The sequence below is a fragment of the Lissotriton helveticus genome, chromosome 6 (assembly GCF_964261635.1).
Source record: "Lissotriton helveticus chromosome 6, aLisHel1.1, whole genome shotgun sequence".
NCBI lineage: Eukaryota > Metazoa > Chordata > Amphibia > Caudata > Salamandridae > Lissotriton > Lissotriton helveticus.
Window position 1 is genome coordinate 1,888,737,898 of NC_136067.1, and position 24,036 is coordinate 1,888,761,933.

The 24,036-nt window shown below is 44.4% G+C and overlaps 1 protein-coding gene across 2 annotated transcripts in view; it reads left to right on the forward strand.

Annotated features, from left to right (window-relative positions):
* The window catches only part of MIA3 (MIA SH3 domain ER export factor 3), a 353,545-nt gene that overhangs the window by 169,542 nt on the left and 159,967 nt on the right, over window positions 1-24,036 (forward strand). The gene's annotated exons all lie outside the window — the stretch shown is intronic.

Below are 24,036 nucleotides of genomic sequence, written 5' to 3' on the forward strand. Positions count from 1 at the left end.
TAATGGCCTCTTACTCATGCACACCAGATTAACTGCGTACGCCTAGACACTCAAGATTTGGTTATGCTTCTTTAGTCTTCCCTTCTTTATCTCTTTCTCACACTATTTCTGGTACTCTATCTAGACTTCATTCACCACTTCATTCGCAAACTACCTATCTGTCTCAATCTTACTTTCTAGCTATTTTATACAACTGTCACCCCTATCATTTCACCATACCACATAAATCCACTACACACCACACAATTCCACAAATAACAATTCCAAATCAAACCACATAATTCCACTACAAACAAAAGGCATAAATAAAAAACAGTATAATTTACAACATCAATAGTTCTAACTTTCACAAATGCGAGACCGATTTGCATTGCAAATTCTTGTTTTTGAATCTCATATATGTGTTTTGCAGAGTTGCATTAATTCCAGGTTTGGTGCTATTGCAGTACTCAAGCCGGGAACCTATTCTCAGAGCTACTGCACATACGCCTGGCGTCTGTGGTCAGGAACTGGATGAATTTCCATGATTCCAAAGATGAAACACATAAGAAGACACTACAGAAGGGACATTTGGAGTTTAGCGTCCACTTGTCTTCCAAGACTTTTACCTGAAGTGGAGGGCTGGGGCAGAGAGAAATGGCTGTTATTGCAGAAGAGACGCTTTCAGTTTTATCTGTGTAGCAATTTAACAATCAGCTGTCCATCCAATCTTTGCTATTAAGGAGACCGTACCAGAGTGGAAATTTGTTGCTGGAAGAGCTAGATAGGTTACACTAAATCTGCTTGTTATCAGCATAAGAGTAGAAATCAACACCAAAGTAGTGGAGGAGGCAAATAGAAGTAAGATTATACAGATAAGGGGATAGTGTGGATGGACAATACAGAAACAAGCTATGGGAGACAACGAAAAATTGGCCAAGGGTAGTCTGTGTCTGATAGGATAAAAGGGAGCAGAAACAAGATAAGACTCTACCACCAATGTCTACTTTCTTTTCTTTATGTAAAAGTATTACGTGATCAACTGTTTCAAATACTGCTGGAGAATTAGTGCATTGACACTGCTGCCATTAGAGGCAAGGGAGAGGGTGTCGTTGATGGCCGTGTAGACAAGCTCTTAAGGCGAAAGCCATTCTGTGTCATCAGGCAAGTTGTAGTTTCAAGGGAATGGTAATGTTTTTGGCACTGCAGGTAAGGGAGCAATGGCACAATAGTTTGCTGGGTTTGTAAGGTTGAGAGAAGGGTTTATCAGAAGAGGGAATCGTCTTGCCCCATTTAAAGGAATCTGGAAGTAGTCCAGATAGCTGATGCATTTAGGGTATCAAGGAGAAAAGAGCCTAGAATGTCCTTAATGGGTGTGAGAAAAAGCACAGAGATGGCTTCTACAGAGGACTTGATTTACAGTTTCCAAAAGAATTGATTAAAATACTGCGAAACTGAAGTAAAGGACCAGGGACAGTAAAGTAAGTCAGGAGGAGTCTTTTTTTTCATTTTTAATATTCCTGCCCAACCTTTAACTAGTCCCTAACCATCCTCTGCTTACCAGAAAAACTGATAGAGCGCGCGAGGTCACCCAACCAATAATTTCGCCGCTTCCGGCCCATATATTTCAATTCACCATATACATCGATCAGGTGACCAATTTGTGTGAAATTCCCTACTGTTATTCCTCAGCGTACCCGACTTACCATCCACCGACACGGGTACCTATGACCACAATGGATCAGGGAGCTAGCTGTAAAAGGAAAGGCAGCAAAATACCAACCCAAATAACATTCAAAATCCTTGTAAAATGACCACGGACAACTGGAAGTTTTAAAGTCTTTATCTAATTTAGTAAATTTCAGAAATAATCAAATTCACAGTAATTAGGCAATCGATAATCAGAATAACAGAAAGTACATAGCTAACTAGCAAATAAGTCAGTGCAACCATTTATAAACTAGTGGAAAACCGGGACACTTAAATGAAGGATCAGAAATTAGAATGTTTAAGATGAATCACTAAAGATAGGGCAGACTTAGATTAGGACTGGTATTCCAGGTTTATCTCAGAACAATGAGACAGGAGTTGGGACATTTATACAACTAGGAGAGTCCAGGGAGAGAGACACGCTATGATTTAAGGCAAAAGTTCTTTAGACAATTTAAGTAAGGAAGTCCTAGACCATATCAGGAAATGACAAACTGCAATGCAAAATATGATTTCTAACAGGTAAGGCAACATGAGAACACGTTATGAAAATATGCAATGACTTTATGATTCAATGGTTGCGGAAAGGCATGGAAAATAAACATATGCAAAAGGTATGTCTTTATTAAAGCAAAAGACAGAAATATAGGAAGGTGCAAGGTTTCAGAGTTTTCAGAGAAATATTTACCTAGACTGGTGTGGAAACCAAACCCTGGCCACGGGTCAGTTAAGAACAGGAAACCCTCAAGGAAGGATACCCCTCAAAGGACAGCAGGTGCAGAAGGGACACCCAGGACAGGACAGGAAACCCTCAGATTAGGAATCAGGACAGGACCCTCAGGACAGGACCGGCACCCGCAGTTCGGAAGCAACGCCTGCGCTCCACCCTCTCTGCAGCTATCGATCAAGACCCCGATTGGTTCAGCGAACTCCCAGCAAAGTGCTCCGCCAGCACTTTAAGGTTTAGTAAAACCTTAGTCTATGGTCAATTTCGGACAGAGTGCTCCGCAGCTCTCGGTATCTTCAGTCACCTGTTGAGTGCGTTGGATCAGTGACAGGTCAGCTAAACCAGACAAGTCGGACAATTTCCCTAGGTGAACCCCGGGTAGTTATACTGTTTTGGGACGGTGTACCACCCCCCAATGTTGCAAAGTGTCAGAATCCCTCAATTTGGATTGGTCCTAAGGTAGGATTTGGGTAACACACCAATCAGAACACACTATTTGGATGCCTACTTTGCATCTCTGGGTACCGCCTAGCGAGATTGGGGTTCTCATGAGAAAGTCCAGGGAAATACAATGACATTATAACATTGTTTCAGAATAGGGACACATGACTCCGTGCTGCTGGGTTCGCAGGTCAGTTTCTCAGGAGGATCTTGCCCATCCCTGCCAGCTGGCTGAGTTCCACCAACCAAGGTTGACATTTCCCCAGACGGACGGTCCTGCGCAGAAAGGACATCCAAGATGGCTTTCGGCTCAGTCAGACCCCCATTTCCCGCGGTACATGAAAAGTAAGCGAGAACAAATTAATACATAAAAATAACGGTATGAAAACACATCATTTGTTTTGTACTTTCAACTTATCACTATAAAAATATACTATGCAGTGTAAACGTTAGCTACATATACACAGGCACAAGAGCAACTGCACGAGCAGTACCACGTTATTACCGAAGCTATGTATTACGCATGCGCATCTTTTCACTCCAAGCCTGCAAACACGTCAGGGCACGTGAGTGTGACTGACGCATGCGCAGAAGTTATTTCAAAGCGGCGGCCATTTTATAGACTCGAATTAATCGTATTAGAAATACACATGTGCAAGCTTCATCTATTACGTTCATACATGAAATAAAGATTAGTAAGACGTACAAATTTATTAATTGATTACACACGAGCGAGGTTCTTGACTTGAGCAAGTCGCGATGCGAAGCTTGCTCTATCAATCCCCTCTTTGATGATATTTACTATCATCACAAAATTAATGGAACCAGATGCCAACTTCTCACACTTTATACATCTCTATCTCTTCCAACAAGCGATTTAGCTTTTCTTTCTCATTTTTAGTAGGGTGAGAATTTTTCACCCTTTTGTATATCTGATTATTCATTTCCTCTAATTCAAGTTCATCCACACTTCGTTTCACTCCTCTGGCATTCACTTGATGCTTTCCGGTGTGTTTACGACACTTGCAACAGACAAATATGAAAAATAGGATAAGACCTATAATTCCAATTGGCATCAGTACTTTGAACAATAAGCTTTTACCTAAGCTAGCAAACCAATGACCTACATTTGAGAGACCATCTACCAGTCTCTTCCAGGCACTGTCAACCTCGAGTGGTTTGAGTTCCCTTTCCAAATTAGTAATGTTTTTCACATATCTTTTGAGCTGCACACTTTTGTCCGGAATATAAGTGCAACAATGTTGCGCCTTCAACATCCGGCAGACTCCGCCCTCTTTTGCTAATAAGGTATCAAGAGCAAGTCTGTTCTGCAAAACCATTGATCTGATCGCAACCAGTTCGGTATTGACCAGCAGAAATCCATGAGCTGTGTCAGTAGACAACACATCCACTATAGTGGACAATTTGCAAATTCTGTGAGTGTTCAGAACCACTCCCACTCCAGGTATCAGTGCACTGAAAATACTACCCATTATTTCACCTACGCTTTCTCTTTTACTACGCACTAAGCCATTAGTATTTTCACTGCTTCCAGCAACTTTGTTCACATGGTATATTTTCGGGAAGACAATGCCAAAATAGCAGCTTCCATACCAGTGATCCGGCAATTTGAAATAAGCCTTGTCTCCACATTTATAATAAATTCCAGGAAACACAGGCTCTGACCCATTTTTGAAACCCCATCCTCCAATTACCTTGTAATTATGTTCGCATTCACTGGAACCAATGAAAATGTTATTATAGTAGCTAGTCTTCTCGCGGTGAAGACAGCTTTCCTTTCTTTTCAAAATCCAGCAACAGAGCAGGACCCGCCCCACCATTTGAGGTGCCTTCCATGTTCTCAGCCCATTTTGGCCTTTTCTGTGTTTCGTCATCTGCCTTTCTTTTTATTTTTATTCTCCTCTTCTCTGCCATGTTCAGGAACATCTTTTCCTGCTCACGCAAAGAACAGGTCAAGTTATCTCTGTGTGCGTCACCTATGTCTATATTACCTATAGTCAGAAAGTATTCGCCCATATAGCGAGTAACGTCACTTTTAGTATGTACAGGATTCAAGTTCCCACGTATAGGGAGTTCAGAAAAGATCACGTCATTGTTAGAGTAATAGTACTGTAACGGTCCTCTTTTGTAAAATAAGCTTGCTAAAATGCTACAGGATATTCCATATGTCAGGGGCAAGTGATGGTATGTCACGCCTTCAGCCACCGAGGTAGGTAGCTTCATGCAGACATAGCAATCTTCAATTTCCATAGTCTCTACATAGTGTATTAACAAATTTGCGAAAACATTTAAATGCGTTTTATTCTTTACTCCATGATAATGTAGTCCTCCCTCATCTGATGCTTCTAGGTCTTGTTTTGTTTGTCTGAGTGCTCTCTCATGTCTTGCTACACTTTGTGTTGTCAGTTCTTCTGTCTCAGTATTTACAATCTCAGTAGGGTCAATATTAGTATTTTTGCTCACCGCAAAAGGAATGAAAACTGTTAGTCCTATCCAGAGTAATATCACTATAACTATACTACATACACATACCTTGCAGCATGTTTTGCAACGACTGCAACTAGGTCTACCATTCACGTTTGAATCAGACATTTTGGCTCAGAAGAAATTTCTCGACCCCTCTTTGTGTCTTTACACCAGTAGCTTACTTTGTGCAAATTCACGGTGGCTCGTCTTCTTCTTCGGCAGAGTACTCAGCGACTGGTTCTCCGTCGCTCTCGTCAGTTATATCAAGGTCTTCAAATTCCTCCAAAACGAGCGTCCATTCAGGAGACTTGTACTTTTTGTTTTGTCTTTTTATTCGTTCGCTCCTTCTTTTGGAAGTGTCTTCTGGTTGTTCTGCTATGCGAGCACTTCTCCTTTCTTCTGCACGTTTTTCTTCTACCGTTTTTATTCTCAGTCTCAATTTCTTTATGTATCCAGGCTCAATGTGCTTTCTTTTCTTAAGTCTTTTAGTTGGCACTGAGACCTCGTTCTCTTCTCTTGCCCTTTTATTTTCATTAGTTTGTGGCAATTCTGCTTCTTCTATTTCCCTTCCTGTCTCACTAGTTCCAGGACTTGCATCTATTTCTTCTGCCTGGTTACTAATCTGGCCTTGTTCAGGAGAATTTTGTTTTTGCTTTTCGAATGTCTCTGTTTCTGTTTCCTGAACACTTTCTCCTAGTCCTATCTGATCCTGTTCGAGCACTTCGATCTCTTGAGCTTCTTCCGCTCGAATCTCTTTACTAGGTCTAATCTGTCCCTTTTCGATATCAGGAGTCAGTGGAGGAGTATCGATCACTTGTTCTGTCCCTGTCTGACCTTCTCCTTCCTCAGTTTTGATGTGAATCTCAAGAGTCTGAGGTTCTTCGCCTGTGCCTTGTTTTTCCTCTCTATTCCACTCTCTACCTTTCCAAATTCGTTCGCTTGTTCTAATGGGGGTCTTCGGTAAGGTCAATCAATGGTATCCACTCATCTGGCCATATGCTTTGCAGCTCGTCATCAGCTACTTCTGGACCGACTTTTGGGAACCCTTCAGCAGGCTGGACTCTGGGTAGCTCGTCATCAACTACTCCCGGACCGACGTCTGCAGACCCCTCAGCTTGACTGGTACTGGGCTGTGCGTCGTCAGTTGCTTCTGGTCTTGCTTCTGCAGACCCTTCTGCTGGACCGTCTTCTTCTCCAGGCCTTTTGTCTGGTAATACCTTCTGGGTGTGGCTGGCATGGATCCAATGGGGAACACCTGCACACTTTACTGCTGTGGTCGTTACCAGGATCACTTGGCGCTTCTGTCCCCACCTCGGTTCCAGGCAGCTCGACCGAGTGTGCTTCTTTATTTTGACCCAGTCCCCGGGAACCAGTTTGTGGAGAGGAGTCGTAGGATTGGCGACGGCGTCTTCTCCGATCTGGCGAGAGATATAACGCACTTGGTCACCTAATCTCTTGCAGTATTCAAGCACCAAATCATCAGTAATACTCAACAATTTGCTTCCTGGTACCCATGCTTGTCTCATCACTCTTCCCATCAGGATTTCATGAGGGCTCAGGCCTGTCTTTCGGTCTGGAATACTTCGGAGTCCCATCAGAACCAGAGGCAGGACCTTTACCCAGGTCATGCCAGATGCATCACACAATTTCGCTAGTCTTGTTTTGATAGTCCCGTTTATTTGTTCCACCACTCCAGAAGCCTCTGGATGATATGCACAGTGGAGTTTTTGCGAGATCCCAAATGCCTTACAGAGTTGGTCGATTACCTCATTCTGAAAATGTCGGCCTCTATCTGATTCAATAGTGACTGGAACCCCGAACCTAGGTATCAGTTCTTTCAGTAAACATTTTGCTACTGTCAGTGCGTCACTTTGGGGAGTAGGGTAAGCTTCCACCCACTTTGAAAATAGGCAGACAATGACAAGGACATAACGCTTCCCTTCACAACGTGGCATGGTGATGAAATCAACCTGTATTTTCACAAAGGGACCCCCTGACCTCCCAATTTTCCCTAGTTCCACCATTGTTCTCTTGCCTGGGTTCATCTTTTGACATGACAGGCACCTCTGGCAGAGGGACTCTGCTACTTTCCTGAACTTTCTGCTATACCAAGTCTGTTGGAATACCAGAATCATGGCATCCCTACCAATGTGTGATCCCTCATGTATCAATCTCGCCATTGTGCCAAGCAAGTGTCTGGGTAACACAGGCATACCATTTGGGCCCAAGATGACACCATCCTCACGTCTTGGTCTACACCCGTCTTCCTTCCACTTCTCTCTCTCTTGCCAGGGTGCCGCCTGCTGCCATTCTCTCACTTCATCCCAGGTAGGCACTTCCTCAAACACTCGAAGTTGGCAGCTGGTTCCTGGCCCCCCCCCGTTTTGGATTTATGATATATCGATCCCTGGCACATAATTTGGCCACTCGATCCGCAAAATCATTTCCCAAAGATACAGGGTCAAAGTCCTTCCTATGGGCAGCACACTTGACCACTGCCAGTTCCTTTGGTAACTGGATTGCCTCTAAAAGGTCTTGAACAACTTTTCCATTTCGAATAGGGGTACCTGATGAGGTCAGGAACTCCCTTTGTAGCCATAATTGGCCAAAGTCATGCACAACCCCAAAACAGTACTGACTGTCAGTATACACTGTTAGGCGTACGTTTTTCCCCAATTTGCAAGCTTTTATCATTGCGATCAATTCGGCTACTTGTGCAGACTTGACTTCAAATAAATAACCTGCTTCTTCAATTTTTGTTAAGGAGACTACCGCATAGGCAGCACTCAGGCCTCCTTGTTCATGTCTTAGGCATGAACCATCCACAAAAAATTCCAGGTCATGTTTAGGCAAAGGTGTTTCTTTAATGTCTGGGCGTGGCTTTGTGCTAAATTCTGTTAAATCAATGCAGTCATGCTCATCTTCTTCCCCATCTTCCATATCCATTGAATTGGGAAGTAGAGTGGCGGGGTTCAGAATGCTGCACCTGACAATTGTTAGATTTGCAGCACCCACGAGAATCCTCTCGTATTTAGTCAGCCGACTAGGGGTGAGATACTGAGTTTTCATTCTGGTTAGTAAAATTACCACTCCATGTGGAACATACACAGTTACAGGATGTCCCATGACAATGGATTCACTCTGCTCTAAACTTGTGCAAGTAGCAGCTACTGCTTTCAGACATCCTGGTAATCCAGCAGCCACTGGATCCAGGGTGGCAGAGAAATATGCCACAGGCCTCCTGGTTGTGCCATGTTCTTGTGTTAGGACTGACAACGCGCAATTATCGCGAGTGTCACAGAACAGGGCAAATTCCTTGGAATAGTCTGGCATTCCCAACGCAGGGGCTGTACACAGACAATCTCGCAATTTTGTGAAGGCTGTTAAGCTTTCTTCATCCCATTCTACGATATCCGGTGTTCCTCTCTTGGTCATTTTTATTAAGGGCCTAGCTAGGACTGCAAATCCCACAATCCATTGCCTGCAGTATCCTATCACTCCGAGGAACATTCTGATCTCTTTCTGAGTACGGGGTAACTGCATCTTTTGAATTATTCTCACTCTTTCTGACGTTACTTTCCTGATGCCTTTCTCTATCTGGTGCCCCAGATATTTCACTGATTTTGCACAGAACTGTAATTTTTCAGGGGCCACTTTATGTCCCTTCTCACTCAGGTGATTCAGTAGGGCAATGGTGTCAATCACACAGTCCTTATGACTTTTGGACGCCACTAAGAGGTCGTCAATGTATTGCACCAGGACAGAGTTTCCAGGTAAGACCAAAGTTTCCAAACATTTTTTAAGATCTGATTAAAGATAGAGGGGCTCTCTGTGTACCCCTGGGGGACCCTGTTCCAGACATACACGTGACTGTTGAAGGCAAATGAGAAAAGAAATTTGCTATCTGGATGCAATGGGATCGAAAAGAAAGCATGACATAGGTCGATCACAGTGAACCATTCAGCATCCCAGGGGATCTGATACAGAATCACTGCTGGGTTCGGGACAATAGGGCAGCAAGGAATCACTATCTTGTTTACCTTTCTTAGGTCCTGCACTACTCTGTACTTGCCACTAGGCTTTTTGATGCCCATAATCGGTGAGTTGCATGGGCTACTCATTACTTCCTGTATGATGTTTCCCTCTAACAATTTCTGTATTTCCAGGGCAACCCCTGCTCTCACTTCTGCATTCATTCTGTAGGGTTTAGTATTAGGGTATACTGCATTGTCCTTGATGGCTATTTGTATGGGGTCTACGTTTTTCATTAATCCTACATCTTTTCCGGTAAAGTCCCATACTTCTGGCTTCACTGTTTCTTGGAGTTCTTTGGGCAAATCCTGCATAGTCATTCGTTTAATTTCTGAGTCTGGTCTGATTAACATTAATTTATAAATGCCATCTTCATCTGGGGTCTGAATTTCAACACCCTTTGGTGTGCAAAAGATGGTACAGTATAAATCCATCGTTAAGAGGGTTGGTCAGGGAGTACCCCAGGGCTCGGCCATCAGCCCCATCCTCTTTAATCTATACCTCCGCCCCCTGATCAAGTTAATAAAAACATTTGGCATCTCAGTCACCAACTACGCTGATGACACCCAGCTCATTTTCTCCTTTGAAGGGGAGAATGCGGTGTCTTTGGAGACCTTCCACCATTGCATGGTCACCACGGCAACATGGCTGAGCAACAACTCGCTGCAATTTAACAGCACTAAGACAGAGGTGTTACACTGCTCAGTGGACCGGGTCCCTCGATCCTTGCCACAGGACTTTTGGCCTTCCTCCTTTCAGGGCACGGCGGCAGTAGCAACCTCGGTTCGGAATCTAGGTGTGACAATGGAACCAAGTCTTCAATTGGACGGTTTCATTGATAAAACAGTATCCACCTGCATGGGCCTTTTGCGCTCTCTCAGGAAGATCCTTCCTTTGCTCCCTGTTAATGCCAGACCAGAAGTAGTGCGCAGCATTATCCTTAGCAGACTGGATTACTGCAATGCACTACTTCTGGGGGCACCGGTCACGGCGATAGGTAAGTTGCAAAGAGTGCAGAACTTTGCGGCTAAGTTAGCACTCTCCCGACGCCGTTTTGATTCCTCCTCCGCAGCTCTCAGAGATTTACACTGGCTTCCTATCCTTCAACGGATTGAATTTAAGGCGCTCTGTTTGGTTTTCCGGGCCCTACATGATTCTGGACCGTTGCCCCTGCGGGAGATGTTCACATGGTACATCCCCGCTAGAGCTCTCCGGTCTGCCTCCGCCTACTTGGCGGTTGTTCCCAAATTCCAGAGAAAGCGAATGGGTGGCCGCTCTTTTGGGTTCACGGCATCCAAATTGTGGAACGACTTGCCACTATCGCTTAGATGTGTGGGAGACCTCCTTTCTTTTAAAAAACTTTTAAAAACTCATTTATTCCCCAGGTAAGGATAATTCCTTTCTGATCCTTCTCTTGATTGTGCTTCAGGACCTGTTAGATCTCAGCGCCAGGATGCCCGTTGGGTGACAGCAAGCGCTTTACAAGTGTGTTATACATACATACATACATACATTTTGCACAGCAAATCACGTCCCAGTAAGTTCACTGGACTGGTGTCACAAACGACAAATCTATGCATTTCTTTAAAGTTTCCAATTGAGATTTCCATGGGCTCGGTAACAGGAGTACTAATCAATTGATTAGATACACCTACTACTTGGATGGCTTCTCCCGAGAGGGGTAGGTTTGTAACGTCCACTGTTCTCACAGTAGAACGGGTAGCGCCAGTGTCCAACAGAAAAGTGACATCATTTCCGTCAACCTTTCCTTCAATGTATGGTCCGGACTGGTCTACCGGCAAGGAGGCGCCAAGTACGCACTCCTCGTCCTCCCCTCTCAGGCCCCGTCAGTACTGGTCATCACAAAGGAAGGTATCGTTTAGTAAATACTGCGAAGTTGCTGTATTTCTGTTCTCATTGCTTTCCCAGACCTCTACGTCATCACCCTGCATGGATTTTCCCTTAAATACTTGCTTTGGTGCTCGAGGCAACTGAATCGTTTTTACCTGTGGTTGGGTCTTTCTGGGTCTTTCCTTCTGCGTCTGTGGAGTTAAATCAGGTGTTTGGGAGTTATCATCGGGCAGATAAGGACACTCGTTCCGCCAGTGTCCAATTTCCCCGCACTGGTGGCAGGAAAATTTCTTCATTGCTTCCTCCCTGCTCATTTTGGGCCGGGGCTTGCCTCCTCCCCCACCCCCAGGACCTTGGTTCTGAGTAGTTTTGGCCATTTTACTTAATTGTTTTTTCTGCTGTTCTGCGAGCTTCACTTGAGCCCACATAACCTTCTCCTTGAGAGCCTTTTTCTTTTCTGCCATCTCATCCTCACAGTACTTGGCGTACCGTAGGACCTCATCCATCTTTTTTGTATGCCAACAGATTTTGTTATCTTTTATCCACTGACAAATTTCGGGTCTTAAACCATTTACAAACCTGTAAATAAAATGTGTCATATCCTTCATCTCGATGTTGTCTATACCGCTGTATGTTTTGAACACCTGCAACAGCCTTTCATAAAAGGAGTGCACTGTCTCGTCTCTTTCCTGCGTTGTTCTATCTATCTTGGTCCAATCAGTTTCCTTTGCGGGCACTTTTATTTTCAAATGCTGTATTACTTGTTCATATTTTTTCATCACTTCTTTCGATGGTTCCCCTGTGTTGCCATCCCTCGGGTATTCTTCACTAGGCCAAGCTATGGCTATTTTACACTCGGTCCACAGATCTACCGGGACTACAATGTCGAAAAACCCATCCAGGTCTTTCCACAGGCATTTTTGCACCTTTACGAACCTTTCCACCTGCCTGTACCAGTCTACTGGCTTTTCGCGCAATTTGGGGAAATCGTTAGTAAAGGACACAATATCCTGTCTGGACCATGGAACGTGCACATACTTTCCACCTGGTACTTCGCGCATAGGGCATAACTGCTCTGGTTTTTCAGCTTCCTTTAGCAAAAATTCGGGAGTTGCCTGCCTAGTCCTGGCCTCATCCTTTTTCTTGGCCCATCTAGCTTTCCACCTTTCCACATCTCCCCATTTTTGCAATACTGACAATAGTTCCTTGACCTGTGCTTTCTTTCCTGAAGCATTCAAGTTTTCCAAATCTTTGTCTGAGAAATCTGCTCTATATGGTTTTTGCAGCGGTTTCGATCTTGAAATATCTATACCCATGCTAGCAGCAGTGTCTGTCAGTTTTTCATGAAGTACTCGGGCATTTCGGGTGAGACTTTTGCAGATAAACAGCATTTCGTCTTCGGAGTAGGTATTTAATCTGTCTAATCCTACGTTCCCTGCCATCAATTCCTCTATTTCTATTCTCAGCTTGTAAAGATCTAAAGGTTTCGTTGGGGACGTTTGCTTTTCCAATTCCTGACTCCATCTTTCGATTTCTTCAGGAGTCACCAATGTGACACTCCTAGTACCCGAGGTCGATTCCATCTGAATTGCCCTCGTACTAAACGTGTGCGGCTTCGGGATCCTTTTCCCAGTCTTCCTAATGGGTAGATCCAGCAGCGAGACCTCCGACTCGCACTCACTGGTCTGATCATCTATAATTAGGGGTTCTGGTCTGGTCGGTGCAATGACAGGGGTAATTACGTGAGTTTTTGGAGTCCCTTGACGGTCCCCGTACAACGGAACCACTGGTCCGATTGTTACTGGGATCGTCAAGGCTTCAGGACTTGCGTTTAGCTGTGACATTTTCCGTATTATTTCAGCTCTCTGATTTCCCAGCGCTTCTCGCTCTTTCTCTTCTAATAACCTGTCCAAGGAGTTTCCATGTAACACCTGCGGGGTCAGAATGGTAGCATAACTCGGGGCAGTGGGATGAGTCTCACTCGGCCCTCCGCCATAGTTAGGCTTCGGAAACAAACTTCCTGTGCCTAGAATTCTCGGATCTTCCTCACTCTGGGGCTGTAACAACGGCATTCCTGAACCTACGGACCTCACCTCTCCTCCATAAGGGGGACGAGGGAAAAAATCTCCTTCCCGTGAATATCCCGTTTCCCCACCCATTGGTCTCCTTGGGTATATACTTCTGGTTTCTATTGTTCCCAGATTCTCAGTATAAGGAGGAATTAGATAATCCCCTCCTACACTTGCGGACCTGACCTCTTCCCTTTGTAGAGGTCTCCGGGGAATATCTCCTGCACTCGAAGGTCGGTGTCCCTCATTATAAGGAGGCGGACTTCTCATGCACATGTCATCTAACAGTTCGTCATCTGATTCTCCCAGGGGCCCCCAATGTTTAGTCTTTTCTGTTCTTTCCCCCCCCCCCGGGAGGATCTTCTGCTGGCATCATGGGAAACAGTCCCTCAACAATCATGCTCTGTCTCCATTGTTTCATCTTTTTATCTCGGGATTCCTGTCTCAGTTTTGGGTAATACTTTGTCAGCCCTTTGTCCATTCGGGGCTTCTCTCTTTGGAAAGCCTCAATCTCCCATTCCTCTAATGCCTCATACTGCGTTAATCTCGGTCTGGGATGTAATTCATTCATTCGGGTTCTTAAATTGAATAGGATCCTACCATTAAAGGTACCTTCTAACGGAAAGGCCATTATTCCGTCGTCTTTCGTGTACTTCACCCAATTTTCTAACCACACACACGTATTGTACCCTCTGTCAAACATCATGAAAGAGGCGGGAGTATTTGGTGGTGGAATAACAATGCCCTCTCTAGTTTGAATCGGCTTGTCCTTTTTGAAGTAATTCTTTACCTTTTTTACAAGGGACATTTTTCTCTTAGTTCCGTACATAATATCGTATCTATTAGCCTTCCACTGATCCCTTTCAAACCCTTGGCTTCTTGGATCTGGTCTAGTCTCTGGAAAATACGAGTGCCACATACGATTTATACGCTTAACTTTGTTTACAAATTACCTCCAATCAGAATGCGTCTTGTAATTTCGTGCGACCAATGGGTGCACGCGTTCAAATGTTTTCGGCCAATGGGTGCGCGGCCTTTTCTCGAGACAGTTCTCACGCTTTCGGCGCTCACCCCTCCTTTACAATTCCAGCCCCGCTACCCGCCCGCTGTTTCTACCAATCCCAGCGCGGCACGGAGTGACGTCAGAGACGCTTCGCGACTGACTCCCTCCCTTCACAAGGTAATGGAAACCTTCTTTCTTTCTAAAGTGCTAGTGCTTAGTTATTTTACAACGAATACACATTCGCCACAGTGCTCAAGTGTCTAGACAGAAAAGAGTTCTTTTACTGCAAGTAAACTACTTCCATTTACTTTTCACACGCTACGAGTAGATCTCTTCTGCCTACCCTTCACTCTAGCATCAGTGAACCTGTTACTTCCCTAGACCCATCCACTCTTTCCGGGATATATCCGAGTCTAAGGTTTCCCAGCGGACCCCTTTGCTTTCACTCAAGCTCCGATGAACCTGCTACTCTTCCGATGTGACCCTTGCTAGGTTACGCCACTATTGGAATTTTGCCAATGAACCTCGTTACTAACATTTATTCACACATGTATTCAGGAAAAACCCTAGTTAGTGCTTCCTGGCTGTACCTAACCTGCACCTAACTTTCCTTGAGCCTGCGACCTCAAGGCAATGGATTCTATTCACCACTTGCCTATTCAATTCCCCGGGGAGTTCTGACAACACCTAACGAGACGTTTTACAAACGCATGAATTAATACATATAACAATATAAGAACACAAATAACAATTTTTAGACAATTCATAAATTTTAAAAGCAACACATTTCAAGAGAGTGATCAGGTCCCTCGGAATGGCCGCTCTTGTAGCAGCATTAATATACTAGCAGCTACCGACTCAACTAGTCTAACTAATCCTGCCCAACCTTTAACTAGTCCCTAACCATCCTCTGCTACCATAAAAACTGATAGAGCGCGCGAGGTCACCCGACCAATAATTTCGCCGCTTCCGGCTTCGGGCCCATATATTTCAATTCACCATATACATCGATCAGGTGACTTCACGCTCTACTACCAATTTGTGTGAAATTCCCTACTGTTATTCCTCAGCGTACACGACTTACCATCCACCGACACGGGTACCTATGACCACAATGGATCAGGGAGCTAGCTGTAAAAGGAAAGGCAGCAAAATAACAACCCAAATAACATTCAAAATCCTTGTAAAATGACCAAGGACAACTGGAAGTTTTAAAGTCTTTATCTAATTTAGTAAATTTCAGAAATAATCAAATTCACAGTAATTAGGCAATCGATAATCAGAATAACAGAAAGTACATAGCTAACTAGCAAATAAGTCAGTGCAACCATTTATAAACTAGTGGAAAACCGGGACACTTAAATGAAGGATCAGAAATTAGAATGTTTAAGATGAATCACTAAAGATAGGGCAGACTTAGACTAGGACTGGTATTCCAGGTTTATCTCAGAACAATGAGACAGGAGTTGGGACATTTATACAACTAGGAGAGTCCAGGGAGAGAGACACGCTATGATTTAACCACATCAATGCTGATGGTATTCCCCTCCTGTGCTGAGATTTGTTGATTCCCATTGTTCATGACGAGCTCAGCTCGTCATGAGCGTACGAGAGGTGTACCTCATGACGAGCTGAGCTCGTCATGAGCGTCGAAGGGGTTAAGGCAAAAGTTCTTTAGACAATTTAAGTAAGGAAGTCCTAGACCATATCAGGAAATGACAAACTGCAATGCAAAATATGATTTCTAACAGGTAAGGCAACATGAGAACACGTTATGAAAATATGCAATGACTTTATGATTCAATGGTTGCGGAAAGGCATGGAAAATAAACATATGCAAAAGGTATGTCTTTATTAAAGCAAAAGACCGAAATATAGGAAGGTGCAAGGTTTCAGAGTTTTCAGAGAAATATTTACCTAGACTGGTGTGGAAACCAAACCCTGGCCACGGGTCAGTTAAGGACAGGAAACCCTCAAGGAAGGATACCCCTCAAAGGACAGCAGGTGCAGAAGGGACACCCAGGACAGGAAACCCTCAGATTAGGAATCAGGACAGGACCTCTCGGACAGGACCCTCAGGACAGGACCGGCACCCGCAGTTCGGAAGCAACGCCTGCGCTCCACCCTCTCTGCAGCTATCGATCAAGACCCCGATTGGGTCAGCGAACTCCCAGCAAAGTGCTCCGCCAGCACTTTAAGGTTTAGTAAAACCTTAGTCTATGGTCAATTTCGGACAGAGTGCTCCGCAGCTCTCGGTATCTTCAGTCACCTATTGAGTGCGTTGGGTCAGTGACAGGTCAGCTAAACCAGACAAGTCGGACAATTTCCCTAGGTGAACCCAGGGTAGTTATACTGTTTTGGGACGGTGTACCACCCCCCAATGTTGCAAAGTGTCAGAATCCCTCAATTTGGATTGGTCCTAAGGTAGGATTTGGGTAACACACCAATCAGAACACACTATTTGGATGCCTACTTTGCATCTCTGGGTACCGCCTAGCGAGATTGGGGTTCTCATGAGAAAGTCCAGGGAAATACAATGACATTATAACATTGTTTCAGAATAGGGACACATGACTCCGTCCTGCTGGGTTCGCAGGTCAGTTTCTCAGGAGCATCTTGCCCATCCCTGCCAGCTGGCTGAGTTCCACCAACCAAGGTTGACATTTCCCCAGACAGACGGTCCTGCGCAGAAAGGACATCCAAGATGGCTTTCGGCTCAGTCAGACCCCCATTTCCCGCGGTACATGAAAAGTAAGCGAGAACAAATTAATACATAAAAATAACGGTATGAAAACACATCATTTGTTTTGTACTTTCAACTTATCACTATAAAAATATACTATGCAGTGTAAACGTTAGCTACATATACACAGGCACAAGAGCAACTGCACGAGCAGTACCACGTTATTACCGAAGCTATGTATTACGCATGCGCATCTTTTCCCTCCAAGCCTGCAAACACGTCAGGGCACGTGAGTGTGACTGACGCATGCGCAGAAGCTATTTCAAAGCGGCGGCCATTTTATAGACTCGAATTAATCGTATTAGAAATACACATGTGCAAGCTTCATCTATTACGTTCATACATGAAATAAAGATTAGTAAGACGTACAAATTTATTAATTGATTACACACGAGCGAGGTTCTTGACTTGAGCAAGTCGCGATGCGAAGCTTGCTCTAGCAGTATCGCTGATGTTATTGAATTTGGATGAAAAATTAAAAACTGTTTCACAAAAGAGTTGATTGCAGTTGGAGCTTGAGCTTGAAAATGAACTACTGCATTGCCCCATATAACTTGCTGACTTCCAAAAGTCAATTATTGCAGGCTTGAGATTTGTAAACTGCAATATAAATCCTGAAAGGTACTGCTGGTTAAAAATAATAATCTCACCATTTATCTAATCTGTCATTGAAAATAAAGAATAAAAATAAAATCTGACTGATCTTTAAAAAACAAGTCTCACTTTCACATCAGGCTTTTTTTTACCTTACTACTCTTTTCCCGGAGAAATCGTGGCCTAATATATATATGGCAAGCATAGGTAAGTTCATGACTAGACTATGGATATAAGCTCAGGCTGTTGTTTACAGCTGCTCTAATGGCAACTTCATGAATCTTAACAAATACCAGGAATGTTCACCACTTCACCCAGCTCATGGTCTGGTTCAGTATTTGACATTTAGTCAGAGAATCATGTTGATCTGCGCACCATTTACTGCCTACATTGCATGACAACTAACACTCATCATTGGTAGTGGGGTACTCTCAAGAGACGATCCATACATATGACATGAGGGGCTGATCTTTGACTCGTCAAGCTGTGCTGAATATTATTGGGGCAATGAATGTTAACCAGTCTTAAGCCTTCATAAAATCACTGAAAGGTACTCATTTAAGCAAGCTTGGAATTTTGTTCGTAGCTATTGATTTGACCCATATGTCTGGCAGTTTCATGACTCACAGACAGAACAAAGCTTGTTATGTGCTGAATCACTTGGAGATTAATATTGTCAGTATAAAGCACCATAAAAGTATCAATAAGTATAATTAGGGGATGAAAACAGTTAAAAGATACTACCCTTGTACGTTTCTGTTAGACCTAGTATCCTTGCCTTCGAGCCTCCCGTTTTTGCTGAATTTATTTTTGCGGGCCTTAGGACTACTAACCAGTGCTAAAGTGCTTATGCTTTTTCACGAAAGCATGACAAAATTGGCTGATACCCAATTTGCGTATTAAATTTACGTACAAGCTCCTATTTGTAGGCAAGTGCACCTTTTTGACATAGTCACCCCCACTTTTAACCTGCTATTTGATGTAATTTTGACTGGATGTGCACTGGGTTCCAGCTATTCAGATCCCTAATGCCATATCTCTTTCCCAAAACTGTACAATTGATTCCCCCCAATTGGCAAAACATTTAGCAATCTCTGCAAGTCACTACTTAATAGTACCCCTGGTACCTACGGCATGAGGCACTAAAGAAGGGTCTCTCAGGGCTACAACACGCCTAAGAGACCCCTCACCTAACTCATACAAGACTGCCATTACAGGCTGCGTGTTTTGGTGCAAACCAAAGGGAAAACACAACATTTCTGCGTGCCATGTCCCTTAACACTGCATGTAGTATTTGTAAGTCGCCCCTACAGCAGGCCTTACAGCCCTAAGGCAGCGTGCTTTATATTACATATGAGGGCATAGCTGCATGAGCAGATATGCCCCAGTGCTGGTCAGTTAGTTCCATTACTGCCAGTGCAAGTGACCAGGGAAGCCATTTTAAAACATGTGCTGGACACTGGTGAAAACGAGTTCCCCAGCTACATGATGGGTTCACTGAAAATAGGGATGTTTGATATCAAACATCTCGTATTAATAAGGGCACACTGATTCCAGTGGTGGATTTATTAATGCATGCACACAGAGGGCACCTTAGAGGTGCCCCCTGAAAACCTACCAGCCCCTGGTGTGTTGGCTGACTGGATTCTGCCAGCCTGCCACCATAGACAAGTGCTTGACTCCCAAGGGTGAGAGTCTTTGCTCTCAAGAGGTCAGAAACAAAGCCTGCTCGGGAAGAGGGAGATAACCCTTCCTCCCACAGGATGACCTGCTCATTAACATTCCAAGGCAGTGGAGCTTCAAAGAAGCTACCACCTTTGAAATTTGAGTCTGGTGTCCCTCACAGAAGAGGAACTGCCCTCTTTGTTCAGTGTCCTTTTGGGACCTGGACAGATGGGAAAATTAGCTAGTCAGGTAAGCGTGCCCACCCTCAGGCTAGTACCACCCTAAAGTGGCCGAATCTGAGGTGGCCTAGACTTTTCAGAGTTAGCTATCTTTGTGTTGGCAAAGCTAAGAATTCTGGGTGAGAGTTAGGCCCACTTACCACATGAAGTGGTCAAATTGGGGGCATAGCGACCTCAAGGCCATTGGCTACTACCCTACACTTCCCTGAATTCAATATTTAGGGGACTACCTGGCACTCTAAAAACAGATCCTGCCTACCTGGAAGAAGAAGACTGAAGTTAAGATTCACAAAGAGCAACAACTGAAAACCCATCAAGTCACTTGGTGCCAACCCTGCAGGCCTGCTTGCTGACTTTGACAGTTGCACCAAAAGACAACTTGTCATGCAGCTGTTGCGTCTCCATAGCCTGGTCAACCTACCAGTACTTCACCCAGGAACCAAGAACTCTCATGAAGTAGCGGACCTGCATCCCTGCACTCTGCAGGAAAGCCAGGAGACCCGAGAGGACCTCAATACTGCCAAAACACAACGCCTAAAGACACCACTGCTTGCATCACTCCAAGCCTGTGTTGAAGTGGGCCACCGATGTCGGCATGATCCCACAGCCCTCAAGAGACCGAGTCCACTGTGGTTTTGCCTTTCATGGACCCCCCACGCCCATGTTGCCTACAGCCCCTGCACGCAGGCCCCTCTCTCACAACTGCTCCTGTGAAGGAAAACCAGATGCCTAAAGATACCTCTGCACCTGTCACCCCTGGGCTGTGGAGAAGAATTATAGACAAATGAGAGGGACCTCTTAGACCAAAGGAATAGGGTTCAAATGTCCCTATACGAGAGAAGAAATCCTTTGGGTTTAATTCTCAGGACTATTGGTTATGGTACTACTAATCACTCCAACGTGTTGCCCTAATCAGAACCACACTAATTTACATCACTTCTCATTTGCCATGCACACGAAGAAGATGTTACAGTAAGCCTAAGTTCAAAATACGCAAAAGTCAAAAGTTAATCTATTTATTGATGGTATATAACATCATATGCATAAAAAGTGCAGATACACTGCTACGTTAAAAACAATCCAATATATAAAAATGGGATCACAAATATACTAATAGAGCCTAGTAAATTCTGACACAGTTATTCAAACAGTTCATAAAAAGAAATTGGGTATAATCACACAAAGCTATCTATATCACGAGAGAACACACAAGACAACACACTTTGTCATTGAAAGCTACACATCTGTGTTACAAACAATAAACCGATACTGAAAGACTTATTGGTGATCTGTAGTTCAGTGACTGGAATGGGGTAGTGGGGCGTCGGGGATAGCCTGACTGTGGGACTTAAATAAAAGTGGGCTAGAGGGTTCCAGCCACCACATGAGGACGTCCTGAGGTTGTGTGAGTTATGGGGTTTGGGGGTTGGTTACTTAGAGGGTAGGACAGGCATTGTCTTCTCAGGGGGTTTTGTGGGGGCAAGTCTACGTGTCACTTCACGTTTAAACTTTTTTTATCCTGACTAATGCTTATTTTTTTTTGTACAACATAACTTTGCATAAAAAGCCTTCAAGTTTTCCATTTTAAGCATGGGCCTCAGAGCCCCAACATGAATATGCCAGTTGGCTGTAAAACACGGCTGACTCTGTCTACCCTGGGGATCTGTTGAGTGGGCCGTTGAGACATCAAGCCTAAATGGAAATAAGGAAGTCTTGGCACTCATAATATCAGAATACTGGGCTGTTTGCTACGGAAAAGGTCCGGTACGCTCCCATTATAAGCATTTACACCCTGCTGAGAAATGCAATTACAGCCAACCCCCTTTTAAAAAAAAAAAATAAAGTAATACCAATACTCCCTACCTGACAGCAAGTATCTATTTAAACAACATTAAAAACCTCTGTGACATGCACATCTGTATATAATGTTAGTATAATCGATATGGCCGTGTATGCATTTCCCCATTTCACGTAAGGCTGTACCTCGAGAAAATATTGCTGTAACTCTGTAAACGGAAAGGGTCATTTTGCATCATTGCTCACTGTAAAGCGCATCTATGCCCTCCTGGTTAGGTCTGCAGCAGAGAAAAACAAGAATGAAATAACTGTTGGCAAAGCCAGTTGGTCTTGCCTTTGCAATGCATTTTGCTGGTGCTGTTTAGCATCATCGAAAAACATGCATGTGCAATGCAATAGATCTCGCATTTGCGAGAGTGTGAGCTATTTGCATTGTAAAGGACAGCGCTTTTTATTTGTGTTTTAAAAACCTGCAAGCGGTGCGTAAACACGCACTCTGTACTTATAGTCCTTACTTACTAGGAGCAAGGCTGGTAGTAAAAGAAGCGCAGTTACTGCCATCCTTGCTTCTCGTAACCAATGACTAGAAGTACAAAGTGCATGTTTACGCAACGCTGACAGGTTTACAGAACACATAAATAAAAAGGCCTCGTCATTTGCAATGGCAATAGCTCAAACTCTTGCAAATGTGAGACCTATGGCATTGCAAATGCTTGTTACATTTTATAAGTGTAAGTTCTAAATGGGAAGAGATAATTGACTCATGTTCGGCGTCTGGAATTCTAATTTATAATCCTAACTTATGGTGAAGTCTGATTTTAAATAGCAGTTCTGAAATTGTCACTTTTAGTTAGTTGACATTTTCTTGCTTAGCTATTTGGTGCCTGCAGCCGCTTTCTGGTCACATGCCTGGGTGTAATTGGCAGTTAGGCTTTGTGTATTTCTCCTAGACAGCCACACACAATGGCAGCTTAGATGTGACTGAACGGATCATCCTTGGCAGGATGGGCGGGAGGAGCTGGGTCCAGCCCTACTTGCACATGATTAGGCTGTGTCCTGTCTCCACATAAAGGGCTACATACCCCCTGTAGTTAGTCTAGAGCCGGGGCAAGGAAGGCAGATCATCAGTGCACTTCAAAGACATGTCTCAAGATGCTTTAATACACAATTGTGTATTAAAGGAGGACCTTGGACACCACCACTTCAGTGTACTTGTGGACCTGTGGATACTCTGCCAGGAAGAAGGACTGCCACTCTGCTGCCCAGAAGGAACTGCTGTGCTGCCCTGTTGTGCTGCCCTGCCGCCTTCTTGTCTGGGTGAGAAGGACTGGACCTGTGTGTCTTGAACCCAGAATGCAGAGGGACTCCAAGGGCTAGTTGACTGGTTGCCTGATCTGAACAGGCTTCCAACAACCTTGCGCCTGGGCTCTCCCATCTGTGAGTCTACCCTGCCAAGTGATGTCACACCAGTCCTGGACCCTTGGAAGTTAGTCTAAGGTGCTTACCAGCGAATCCAACACATCTACCAAGCTGGGTGATGTATCTCCAAGTAGAACTGCCACATCGCTGCTGCTGCGTAGATTGGACCAGTGGCAAAGCCCTGCATTGCCTCTGCCGTCCTTGGAACAGATGCATCACTACAGCGGCGTGGCGCATCCCTGATCCCAGTCCTCACATGCACAGTGCAAGTGAAAAATCGATTTCACTCCGTATGTGAAGTTTACATGTGTCCCAGTCGTCACATCGCTTGTTGACGGCAGCCTCGACAATGATGCCATACTCCTCATCGTAGCCTTGTAGTTCCTCTGAACTGACGCGTCACCAGCTGCGTGCCACATCTCCGGCGGACTCCACATAGCAAGCCCTGGTGACTGGATCCTCGATGACAACACAACTGGACCTCACACCGCAGCCTAACCACATCTTGGAACCCATGGACGCTTCGGCTGCACAGCGACAGGGATCCATGCAATGCTTCGCAACCAGGATTAATGGTACTTTGCTCAGCTGGCCAAACTGGGTCACTGTTGCTGGATTGCGTTCTGTCGTGGTTGGCCTTCATTTGAGGTCCAGGTCGACCAGATATCCACAGTTGACGCTATGTGCTTTTTGCAGCTCTTTTACCCTAAAGCTTTATAATTGAATATTTCCGGTTCTACTGATTGGATTGTTGTTATTTTGGTCTTGTTTTATTTATTAAATTAATCTCTATTCTTCAAACCGGGTTGTGGGATCCTGTTTGTGTGGTGTTTTCACTGTCTGAAGTGTTTCACAAATACTATGCAAATTACCTCTAAGTTAAGCCTGACTGCTCTGTGCCAAGCTACCAGGGGGTTCAGCACAGGCTAATTTGGGGTTTGCTTGTGCCTTACCCTGACTAGAATTGTGGTTGCCGCCTTGTAATGAGGCCTTATGCTGCAGGGGGGTGGGGCGGCTGGGTAGCGGGGATGGATTTGCATTATAGATGTCCAGATATGTTACATTAATTTGCTGATCCCTGATCAGTCTGTGTTTGCAAACAAGGATGAATACTGATATGTATGTGTTAACCCTACTTTGTGCCTAAACGAATAAAAACCTTTAAAAAAAAAAAAAAGAATTGTGGTTGCTGCTTCACCTGTGCTTACACCCCAGTAAACCAGTACCCCAATTTCTAACAGTTTCCTTGATAGTTCTAAATTCAAACCAAATATCCACTT